This window comes from Lactuca virosa, chromosome 6 (assembly GCF_052849685.1).
Source record: "Lactuca virosa cultivar CGN04683 chromosome 6, Lactuca_virosa_CGN04683_v6, whole genome shotgun sequence".
Taxonomy (NCBI): Eukaryota; Viridiplantae; Streptophyta; class Magnoliopsida; order Asterales; family Asteraceae; genus Lactuca; species Lactuca virosa.
In genome coordinates this window covers 177,044,892-177,057,881 of record NC_136431.1, presented here as the reverse complement: position 1 = coordinate 177,057,881, position 12,990 = coordinate 177,044,892, and the positions used below count along the sequence as shown (strand labels likewise).

At 38.3% G+C, this 12,990-nt stretch overlaps 1 long non-coding RNA gene across 1 annotated transcript; it reads right to left on the bottom strand.

The window, feature by feature from the left end:
- Positions 1-6,651: 6,651 nt before the first annotated feature.
- On the bottom strand, positions 6,652-11,137 carry LOC145120637 (uncharacterized). Its single transcript, XR_013714270.1, has 10 exons — positions 10,920-11,137; positions 10,226-10,310; positions 9,936-10,149; positions 9,609-9,845; positions 9,393-9,524; positions 9,247-9,303; positions 9,130-9,176; positions 8,377-8,445; positions 7,602-7,715; positions 6,652-7,535 (listed from the first exon to the last, which is right to left on the bottom strand). It is a non-coding gene; the product is annotated as an uncharacterized LOC145120637 (long non-coding RNA).
- Between the last annotated feature and the right edge of the window lie 1,853 nt (positions 11,138-12,990).

The window sequence follows — 12,990 nt, the reverse complement described above, 5'->3', positions numbered from 1 at the left end:
CGAGGATGTGAGATGGAGATCTTCGGGGTATCTTTACCGATAGACTTGATTTTGATTCCCATGGGGGAGGTGTGTATGATTGTAGGGATGGATTGGCTTAGTCGGTTCGGTGCCATGATTGACTGTGAGGGCCAGCGAGTGGTAGTTCGAACCCCAAGTGGGGGAGAAATGATTGTATATGGTGAGGGAACCAGAGTGGGATTAGGGTTTTGTTCAGCTGCCAGGGCTCGACAGTATATTCAGCACGGGTGTGCGGCTCATCTAGCGTATGTGGTGGATACGCGAGTCAAGGATCAAATTTCAGTTTTAGAGGTTCCAGTGGTTAGGGAGTTTGCCGATGTGTTCCCGGAGGAGTTGCCAGGGATACCTCCGGAGAGGCAGGTCGAGTTCCGGATCGACCTGGTGCCGGGTGCGGCTCCTATCGCCAAGCCGCCGTGCCGGTTGGCGCCACCCGAGATGCATGAGCTGTCTTCACAGCTGCAGGAACTGCTGGGCAAGCAGTTCATTCGACGTAGCAGTTCTCTATGGGTAGCACCGATCCTTTTCTTCAGGAATAAGGACGGTTCGCACCGAATGTGCATTGATTATAGGGAGTTGAACAAGTTGACGGTGAAGAACCGTTATCCACTGCCGAGGATAGATGATCTTTTCGATCAGTTGCAGGGTGCATCTTGGTTCTCCAAGATTGATTTGAGGTCGGGATATCATTAGGTCTGGGTTAGAGAGGAGGACGTGGAGAAGGCCACGTTTCTGACTTGTTACGGTCATTACGAGTTTGTGGTGATGCCGTTTGGGCCCACCAACGCGCCGTTAGTATTTATGGACCTAATGAATCGGGTCTGCAGACCGATCCTGGATCGATCGGTCATCGTATTTATAGATGATATCTTGGTGTATTCCAAGACCCGAGAGCAGCACGAGGAGCACCTCAGGGACTTGTTGGGATTTATGAGGCGAGAACGGCTGTATGCCAAGTTCTCGAAGTGTGAGTTTGGTTACGAGAGGTCCAGTTCCTTGGACATCTCGTTAACCAGGAGGGGATTTTGGTCGACCCGGCCAAAATCGAGGCAGTCATGCAGTGGGAGGTGCCGAAATCTCCTTCAGACATCAGGAGTTTTCTGGGATTAGCAGGGTACTACCGAAGATTCATTCGGGATTTCTCCAAGATTGCATTACCCCTCACTCTTCTGACGAGGAAGGGTGTGGATTTCCGGTGGGGCCCCGAGCAGCAGAGAGCGTTTGAGACCCTCCAACATCATTTGTGCGAGGCTCCAGTTTTGACATTCCCGGAGGGAGTTGAGGATTTTGTGGTGTTCTGTGATGCATCCATCACAGGCTTGGGGGCGGTTCTCATGCAGAGAGGACGAGTGATAGCCTACACATCGCAGCAGCTGAAGCCGCATGAGATGAGATACCCTACGCATGATTTAGAGCTGGGAGCGGTGGTGTTCACTCTCAAGATATGAAGACATTACCTATATGGGGTCCGTTGTACCTCATATACGAATCACAAGAGCTTGAGACATATCATGGATCAGCCGAACCTGAACATGAGGCAGCACAGGTGGCTGGATGTAGTCAAGGACTACGATTGCGAGATCCTTTACCACCCCGGTAAAGCGAATGTGGTGGCGGACGCTCTGAGCCGCAAGTCAGCTGGGACTTCCACCCCAGCGGTATGCATGAGGATAGCAGTGGATTCTCCACTTGTGAGTTTGATCAGGGATGCTCAGGTGGAGGGCATGCGACCAGACAATTGGAAACCGGAGAGGATCAAGGGCGAGAACGCCCGGTTTGTGCAGGATAGCCGGGGGTTGTTCACCCGATGCGGTCGGGTATGGGTTCCGATGTCTGGTGGGGTCAGACAGACAGTTATGGAGGAGGCTCACAAGTCTCACTTTTCTATTCACCCGGGGGCCACCAAAATGTATAGAGACCTGAGTTTGAGTTACTGGTGTCCATGTATGAAGCGAGAAATCGCTTGGTACGTCGAGAGGCGCTTGACCTATAGGATGGTCAAGGCTGAGCATCAGAGGCTGCATGGTAAGCTGCAGCCCTTAGAGATTCTCATGTGGAAATGCGAACAAATCACGATGGATTTCATTACCAAACTGCCGAGGACGGCGAAGGGGTTTGATGCTATATGGGTCATCGTAGATCGATTGACCAAGAGTGCTCATTGCTTGCCTATACAGAAGAGTTACGCCGACAGACGCCGATCTGAGTTAGAGTATTAGGTGGGTGATATGGTACTCCTGAAGGTCTCACCCTGGAAGGGTGTGATCCGCCTCAGGAAGAGGGGGAAATTGGGTCCCTGTTTCATTGGGCCGTTCAGGATCATTGCCAAGGTTGGCAAGGTGGCATACAGGCTAGAGCTACCGGAGGAGCTTAGCCGGATCCACAACACTTTTCACATTTTGCAGTTGCGAAAGTGCATTATGGATCAGGAGGCAGTGGTGTCATTGGATGATATTCAGGTCGATGAGCGCCTGAATTACATGGAGAGGCATGTGGCTATTCTAGAGACGAAGAAGAAGGTTCTAAGGAACAAGGAGATACCTTTGGTAAAGGTACAGTGGGAGCATCGGAGGGGGTCCGAGTGGACGTGGGAGCCCGAGTCCGAGATGCGGGAGCATTACCCGGGTCTATTTGCTGCGGCAGACTTCGAGGACGAAGTCTAAGTCAAGTGGGGGAGAATTGTAACATCTTCAAATTTGGCAGGTATTTCCGTACCCTCTTCTATCATTACCTTGTCATTTATGTTCCTTGGGGGTTGGAAGTGAAGAGCCAAGATAAGTTTAGGGACCAAGTTTGCAAACTTGGGCCAAAAGGGAGTACGCTGCGCGTACATAAGAGTACGCTAAGCGTATTAAGGTCCGCCTTAGTACGCTGGGCGTACTAATGTCTGGGTGAAACCCTAATATTTAGGGTTTGAGGCCTATATAAACAACATTATGAGCACCAGAACCCCCTTACCTCAGCCTCCACAGTTTACATTCGTCCTCCCTAAACCCTAGCCTCTCCTTTATGTGTTTAAGCTTACTTGTTGTGTTCTTGAGTGCTTAAAGAGGAAGTTATTGCATCAAAGAGTTGGAGAAGGAGATCTAGCTTGTGGATCTGAAGTTAGCTTGTGCTCAAGAAGCTCCAGAAGGTATAAAGTTCTAAACTTTATGCATATATGCATAGATTTCATCATTTTGCTTTATTAGAAGCATTTCTTGTCCTAAAAACCACAAGGTGGTGAATGTTGAGATTTGGACAAAAAGGACTGTCCTTCTAGACTCTTGAAGGGACCTTGAGTGATAAAAATGAGGTCTCATTAGCTGGATGTGTCCCATGCACAGAGAAATAAGGTCTTAATGGATTAAGACCAAACATTAAGAACTTTATGGACGTCCAAAGCGATAAAGTTCATGACTTTATAGATCCTAGGCATGTTAGGTCTCAGGATCTGAAGTTTGGGCTTAAGTGCTTAAGCCATTAAGCACTTAATAAGGTTTTGGCAAACTGTTGAGTACGCCCAACATACTGGGTCAACCACCCCAATGGTGGTCAACATCTGGACGAGTACGCCCCGCGTACCAGAGGAGTACGCCCCACGTACGTCCTCTGTTGGGCCTTTGTCAAATGGGCTTTGGGTTTTGGGCTGTTTATGGACTAAATGGATTTGGGCCTTTGCTGGACTTTGTAAATAAGATGTTTTGGGACAGTTAGTGGTAGTGGATCATGGGGTTAGGCCCAATTAGGAGGTTGGGCCCAATTTAGTAAATTGGGCCAATAATGGGCCTTATATATGGACCTTCAAGTTAAGGACTTGGTAATTGGGCCTTGGCCCAATTAAGAGAATGGACTTAATGAGTGGTGTGTACACTTAGTCAAGGAGGTTATTTCGGGAACTAACTTAGTATTTATTATGTGATAGTTCGGGATTCCAGGTGAGACAACAGTCAGAGACTTGCGGTACTTCGGCACTACTTGTGAGGTGAGTTACCTCAATATACTAAGGGGTCTAAGGAACCAAGGCCGGCCCATTGGATATGATATCCTAGCAGTGGTAGTATGTTGAGTAGCCAGTTAGGTAGATCTGTAGGACTACCTGTAGTATTATGTGATCATTTGTATGTGTATTAGTTGTGTTATATGTCGACATATTATGTGGGATTGGTTGAGGTGATACTGCTTCGTGCGGTAACCAACAAACCCGGGAGCATTCCAGATACGAGCTGAGGGCCAGGTGGGGCATGCCAGACTCGTACTGTGGGCTCAGGAGCATTCCAGATACGAGCTGAGGCAGACTCGTACTGTGGGCTCGGTGGCAATCCAGATGTGAGCTGTGGGCCCGGAAGGCAATCCAGACTCACACTGTGGGCCTAGGGGTAATCCAGTCTGTAAAACTGTGGACCCGGTACATGTTGTTATTTGTATATGTGTTATGTGCAGTGTATCGGTATTTTGGGGGAACTCACTAAGCTTTCGGGCTTACAATTTTAGTTTATTGTTTCAGGTACATCAGGGGATCGTGGCAAGGCGAAGACATGATCGTACAGCTCCTCATGTTTTATTTATGTTTCTGGGAAAAACTCTGATATAGACTATTTTGAAAACAAATCTGTAATAACTATTGTTTTTAAATGTTTTGAAAAGTTTTAAATCGGCTTGAATTTATGGGTGTTACAAACTATATAAGAAAGGCCGATAGATTTGATGAAACATTTAACATGACACAACAAGAATCTTATCATCCAACTGAAGCTGGTAATAGTAATGAAGCGCATGAAGAAGGTACAAGTACACGTCGTACAAATGATAATGATGTATATGGCAACGGTACGAGATATTATTGCGGAAGAGATAACGAGATCGTGAGGATGAATGTAATATGAAATTACGTATGATTTTTTAAGAATTATTTACAATATGCGTTTTAGTTTTCTATGAACATTATTTTTGAATGTTACCAAAAAAATTTACATTGTGTAAAAGGAAATTATATTATATATTTCCTCAAAAAATATTGAAAAAAAAATTATAAATTTAATCCAAAATAATGGTTCGTATTAAATATTATATGTAAAAAAGTCTAGATAATTAAATATGTCCCTTTTGGTCAGTTTATTGTATAAGTTAACCCAAACATTTTTTAAAAACCAAATTATTGATTTATTGACTTTTGCTATTATAAAAACTAAGTCAAACATTTTTTTTAAAAACTCATTTTTCCTTTTTCATAAGTTAATAAGTCCTTTTGGGTAATATGACTTTTTACCTTCAAAATGAACATCCAAACACTCTCGAAGCTTGCACGTTGCGGTCGAAGTTTAAACGGAAATTTTTGTTGAAAGTATTCTACTATAAACGGTAAAAAAACATTAACAGCCAGTTTAATAAAATTTTGCAAATCTAATAGAAATATATCGTTAGAAATGGCAAAGTTGTGATAATTAAAAATTACATAACTGCACATATACACCTAGCTACAAATGCCTAGAAAACTTATTTAAATGGGTGTATAATTTTTACAAGGGCAAATGTCATATTAGCACATCAAACTTATTGTGTTTGTTTTAAAAGGTCACTAAACTATTATTTTTTGCACATTAAAGGAATAAACTCTCATATGACCGTTTAATTACATCCTTTTACCGATTGTAAAATGTATGGAGCATATTTTCATGACATGGGCCTCCACCGTGGACTAGTACTGTTGCAATCTTAGTCCCCAATATTGCCAAGTCATCCTCGATGGTCCCCTTTATAAATTGAAGGGATACCCTAAATTCGTGTTCCCCACCCACTTTATTACCCTAATCCATAACCTTCGCATAATAGAGCCGATTTCGATCTTTTCTCACTTATAAATCAAGAAGATGGCCTCAGAACAAAGCTTCTCCTATGGTGGTTTCAGAGTTTCAGACCTAGACGTACTAACTGACCACGAGCTTCACGCCATGAAAACCCAAGTGCAGATTGAGGAAATGAGAGATGACATGCGACAGCAGCTTGGCGAGTTTAGGGAGGAAATACGGTACTTGAAAAAGATCGGGACCGTGATGGCTGCTGTTGGAGTTGCAGTTGCAGTGATGTCATTGATCGGGGTTCGTGTTTGCGTCGAAAGCTCTGGGTGGGGATTTTGGTGGATGTAGTTTAGTCAGTAGGTAGCACGATGGCGATTAGTGGTTTTTGGATTTTTGGGGTTGTCGAAGGTTGTTTGTTTTTGTCTAAGTTCGCCATCTGCTAGTATAATATGTATGTATTAGGGTATGTTTTGTTGTTGGTTATTTTGATCAGTGGTGCCTGTTGACGATGTTAGGGTTTTTAGAACCATCTTTTTGGGGGGGTTTTTGGTAACACAATAACCTCAGTTGTAATGTATGGCCACTTCGACGAATGAAATGAAATCTAGTTCCTATTAACCATTGTTTTAATATGATGTTATTCTAATATTTAGTAATGTATTCGAAGTACATTTTGTTATGTTAACTGTATATTGATTTGTTCATGTGGAAGTACATTGTTATGTGAAAGTACATCGTTATGTCGAATTACTTTGTCATATATGTTTTACAATCATAAACAAACATTCATCTTATAATCACAAAAAAAACATTCATGTTACAAATGAAAAACAAACATCCATGCATTCATTAATGTTATAACTTGGTGTTTTAAGGACACACTAACAAACTTAACAAGACCATAACAAACATGAAATAAAGACATCTCACTGTAACTAACATACTCCATAAACAAAAAATACCTTTAATCCAAGTCCATTGGTTTGGATGATGTATCTCCTTCACTGTTTTTGCCCTCACCCTTTTGCCAACTTTTTCTTTATTATCCTCTCTGACTTTTTCCTTAACTTGACTGTACCTTCTTTTTGACTATTCTTCTTATTCACAAAACTTGTTGACCCACATTCACCTTGTCCCGTTTTGAAACCAATTCCACTTCCACCTTCACCTTCACCATTTCCCTTTTGTACACCATTTCTCCTTTGCACTTCACCCTTACCTTTCTTCAATGCACTACCACTATCACATTCACCTTCAACCTTCCTCTTTTTGACCCGACTTTTTTGGGGCTTTGACACTGCATCACAGGTTGACTTATTGTGGCCTGCTTTTTTACAAACACCACATATAATCTTTTTTCTTGACTTGGATACTGTGTGTGATCCACTAACCTCAGTACTGTCCCTCTTTCTCTTAATAGTGGGTCTCTCTGTTATCTTCCTTTTCAATGGTGGCAAAGGTGGTATGTAGTCTGTTGGGGGCCACATTGCACTCCCATTCATGCTTCCTATTGAGTACTTGTAGGTGTTCATATATATGCAAGTACGATATAAAGGATCAACAAATGCCTCTACATCTCTGTTTACATAAGAAATGGCTGCCACTGAATGTACACAACCATACCCATTCAGTTTCCAAATCCTACAAGTACATGTTTTCTTTTCCAAATCAACACCATAAAACTCTCCTAAGTTTCTTGTTTCAAAGGTATTCAGACCACTAGGAAGCACTTGCCAGTACCTATAAATAAACATAGTTAGCAAGAGCTACTATGGTGAACAAGAGTTTCAGAGAAGAATAAAGTACCTTTGTTGGATCTTCAATTCATTTATGGCAAGCCTTATGTTTGGACATACATCAAAATGTCTCCATCCACTTCCTTTTTATCTCAAACTACACATCCTCTGCATCACATATACACTACAAAAAAATGTCATTTAGTGGCACACAAAAAGTGTCACTAAAAACCCAAAAAAGTGTCACTAAAGGCTTCTTAGAGAATGAGCGGCACATGTAATAAGTGTCACTAGAAACGCTCCCACTAAAACCCTTTAATGACACTTTTTGCTTTTGCCGCTGCAGTTTTTGAGGCTTTTCGTGACACTTTTTTATTTGTCACGGTAGAAGAAAGGTCTTTCGTGGCACTTATTTTGTGCCACTAAATGGTAATTTGATTCAAGAATTTGTATTATTTTTAGTTACACATTTTAAGGTTTTAGCGGCACTTTTTTATTAGCCACAATACAAAAAAAATATTTTATGCACATTTTGTACAGGCAAATACTATATTTTAGACTACTTATATCCACATAACTTTCATCTATAATATAAAATAAAATAAAGAATTAAAGTGTAGTACACAAAAAATAATAAATATTTTCCATCCATCAAACAAAACAAAGATTTTATTTTACATTCAATTGGAATGAACCATTACATTCCTTCGATTTAATCATAAAAGACAAACACCACAGACATCTCTTCTCCATTACCAACCTTTAATTAATGAAATTTGAATGAAAGAATAAAATATTTAATGAAAATCATGAAATTAGATGCAAAAAATCAATTTTTTTCTTACTCCAAGTGAACTTGGCTCCTCTCTCGTTCTCCCATGCTATTGTTTTTACAGCTAATGCTTCCAAGATTCCTATTCCAAAATTAAAGAATGAAAATGATGATGGCCAACAAACAACATTTTTGTAAGGACAAATTGCAGGAATTAGAAACGTACTTTACTAATATAGGCAATGCACTTTCATTTTTACCCATAACAACAATGTACTTAATTTATGTAATTTTTTTCACACAACAACAATATGTAACTCGTAAAAGCAACCTACTTACATTTCAATTACACATATTAGCAATGCAGTTACAATTGTTTTTACTCATAATAGCAATATACTAACATTATTGTTTATCAACAATAGCAATAACGTACGATGTCCATATTTGTAGCAAAATGTAAGCACATTGCTTTTATGTTAAAAATAAAGTATATTGTTATTATCAGTGAAAAATGTAAGTATATTGTTACGGGTAAAAGATAAAGTACACATAATAACAACATACTTACAACTCATTACTAATAATAACAACATACTTACATTCCCTTACCAATAATACCAATATCCAACTAAAAAGTACAATGCCCATACTGGTAGCAAATGCAAGTACATTGCTATTATTAATAAAAATAATAGCAAATGCAAGTATATTGTTTTATTGGTGAAGAAATGTAGATAAATTGCCATTATGGATAAAGTACACAAAGATAAGTAGTATCAAAAGGGTATTATGGTAATATAAATTTACATCAGTTGTAACTCACATCTTTTCAGGAGGCTTTTGTCGTGATTTTTCTCTCTGAAAGGAAACCTATTAAAGCCATGTCAGCATAGGGGTTGGGGGTTGGGGAGGGTGTAAGCTCAAAAGAATAATAACTTACAGTAGTTGTTTGCAAGTTTTACATCGCTTGGTAACCATGGTTAGCATTCACCAAACTCTGGTATTTATTATGCATGTATCATCAGACTTACAATTATAAATTTATAGATACAATATACTAAACATTAATAATATAGACATACATACAGGGTATATATGAGAGCTGAAGACCAAGGGTTGATGGTATTGGTCAACGTTTCTCATGATAGTTGGAGTTGTAGTAACAAAGACTTTGGGGACAACTTGAGTTGCAGTTAGAGTTGGATCATTGAACCCCGTCTAAAACAACATAAATGTAAATTGTAAGTTTTAAGCAAGTTAAAATTAAAGGGATAAAATGGAAGTTTTAAAATAATTACATACAGGTGGACTTTCAAATGCAGGAGATGGAACAAACATGGAAAAATGTTGTGGTGATTGATATTGTGTGTTGTATAAAGGACAAGGTAGTTGTTGATAGCTTTCCTGTTGATAAGAGCTCTCATCCAGAACACAAAATAGGATTCCACGAAAGAGTTTGTTTGCTGGTTTGCACCATATACAACTCCTATTAGTGGTTGAGAGTGAACAACAAAATCAACAAACCATTTGACTTTTTGTCTGCAAATATAAATAACCAAATGTAATAAATACAATTAATGTTATAAAAAATAACAACTTAGCGTGAATTGAGTATAATGAATATCATACCAGGTTGAGATAAAAGGGCAATCCAATCACTTAAGATCACAAGTTCAGGAGCCAAATCTTTTGTGCCCATTACCTTTAAATACTTCATATCTGTTGTCAAAAGTCATTGACTTGCTAAAATCTCAGCATACTTTTCAACAATTTTGCATAAAGAAGCAATAAATCTCTTCTGTCCAGTTGCTAAAGCAAGAACCACAGTCTTGTCCATGAAATCCTAACACGCACACACACACACACACAACACCAATAATTAACAATTACTATTTAAATGTTGAAAAACCTTTATTTACCTGAAGAAGGTAAACATAGGATCCTCCTTTGTGCTCAGTTGTAACATTCTCTGACCAAGTTTCAAATGTTTTTATCAATCTAAACCTGATTGTTCATGTAGCAAATAGAATCGATGAAATAAACAAAAATATAACCTAAATTCTAAACATGATGAAATTAGAACAAAATTGAGAGAGTTTTAGGTAGTGTTGTGGTGGAGCAAAGCTGGACTTTTGGGACAGGTGGCGAGGTACACATATATATTATATATTAAATGAGTGTTTAAGTTTAACCTCGAAATGAGATATAAGAAAATTACCAAATTAGTTTCAAGTTATAAGGCAAAGTCTGAATTTTATCCCCTCATATAACAAAATATTTGTTCTGAACCTTGTTATTTATTTATTTTGCTTTTTGAAGGTAAAGTTACAGTCGATGGTATATAACATATACTTAAAGCATATGCTCGATCAGGAGTCAGTATCATACAAGTTCTAGGATTATTTATGTGGAACATAATAAACAATTTTCTAGTTTATATACATAAAGAAATGTTAAAAACTGCTTCTGATTTCCTCAAATTTCATGAGTTTGTACGACATTGTTGTTTACAAGAAATGCTAAAAACTCTTGCCATTGAATGGTTTAACAAAAATAAAAGGAACAATTTGAGGATAATGAGACGAAGTAGGAAGAAGAGGCATAATGTATTACCTGATAAAAGCACAGACGGGAGAAACAAAACGGTGGAGGTGGGAAAGGACGATGGGGAACAACCGATAGCAGCGACGGAGGAGTCTTTACAACGCAACGATCGATGGGATCTAGAGCACATATGGAGTTAAGAGCATTACGAGTTCAAAGTATCACAATTTCTGGGAGCATTTTGCCTCTTTTGCCCTAACTTGCCATTTGATGGAAATCATAAGTAGGGAACACGAAAAATGAAAAATAACCGGTGGAAAACAACAATGAAAAAGAAAATAATAGCTTAATAGTTTTAATGGCACAAAAAAAGAAGCGATTAAATAAAAATATAACATATAGTGTCATTTGGAATTATTATGTCACTAATATATGATTTATAGTGACATAAAAAGATAAATACCATGAAAATCATTATTTTTATAGTGGCATTTAGAATGTGCCATTAAAAGCACCATATAGTGGCACAAAAAAAATGTCACTAAAAGATTGTGCCACTAAATGTCATTTAGTTTCTAGTGATAGTCTAGTATCCTCTGGCATTGTAATAATTGGCTTCTTCCTAGATCCAAGATAACATTGTTAAAGCTTTCAGACAACCCATTCTCAACAACATCACACCCCCTTCCTATTTGAAAAAATGCTCTTGACCATGAGTTTGGATTCCTTCCCATAAGATGCACATAAGCAGCAAGGCTAATCATTTGAATCTCTTTCATTGCAGAATTGAAAAGAGGTTCAATTGATGCCTTACAAGCCTTCCAAAATAATTTTTCATATTGAGCCCCAAAGAATTTCTTCTTGAAGTTGGAAAGAACATGACTGTTACATTGCCTATGTTCTATCTATGTGAATAAATCCTTTATTGCTTCAATTATCCCCTGCATTTACATCATCATAACATTTAGAAGTAGATCACATTTGAAACAAATAAGTCATGACATTATTAACACAAACATACCTTATGTGATTTGACATCAATGTCTTACCAAACCCACCTTCAAGATGCAGATCTTCTTGCAAGTTTTCTAAGAATCATTTTTGGTTGTCTTTATTTTCAACACAAACTACAGCCCAAGCTATTGGGTATATATGATTGTTTCCATCCCTACCAACAACAAATAATAACCGACCAATACACATTCCTTTTAGAAAACACCCATCTAAGTTTATTATCCATCTACAACTACTTTTCCAACCCTCCTTTAGTGCATGAAAACATATATATATATATATATATATATATATATATATATATATATATATATATATATATATATATATGTATGTATATGTATATATATATGTATGTATATATATATGCATACATACATATATATATATATATATATATATATATATATATATATATATATATATATATCTTGCTAAAGTAAGTTTTCTCATCTGGCGTAGAGTTCACAAACAACTTGACTGTTGACCCTGGATTAGACCTTTTTATCTCCTCACCATAGGACCACAACTTTTCATAATTTTCCAGTATGGTACCTTCAACAAGTGACACTGCATGTTGCTTAGCTCTCCTACATTGTTCCATACTAACCTCTACGCTAAATTTAGTCTTTACATCCACTTTTAGCATCCTAACATTGAATTTTTGATTCTCAAGAACTTCCCTGGTGAAATGACTACCAATCCATCTATAATTAACAATTGACCCTAACTTAAAATTTCTTGCACAATTATGGTCATTGATAAGTGACTTGATTTGGAATGAGTGCTCCTCACTCATCCGTGACGCCCATAGCCTAAATATGCATTCACCATCGCAACACTTAACCAATAACCTTTTACTGTAATTTTTTTTCAAAGTACAATTAATACCCATTTGCTACAACATAATTACAAAGCATGGATTTCAATTGTTTAGGGTTGGTGAACCTCATACCTAGAATTGGCAACTACTTCTTCCAAGATATGTCTTCATTAAACATTGATTTTCCTTTCACATCTGGGACATTCTCATCTTCATCATCTTTTGCATCACCTTCTGTGGCATCCTCATTTCCATTTTCCTGACTTACTCCTTCATTGGTTACTCCTTCCATGTTGCTCTGTT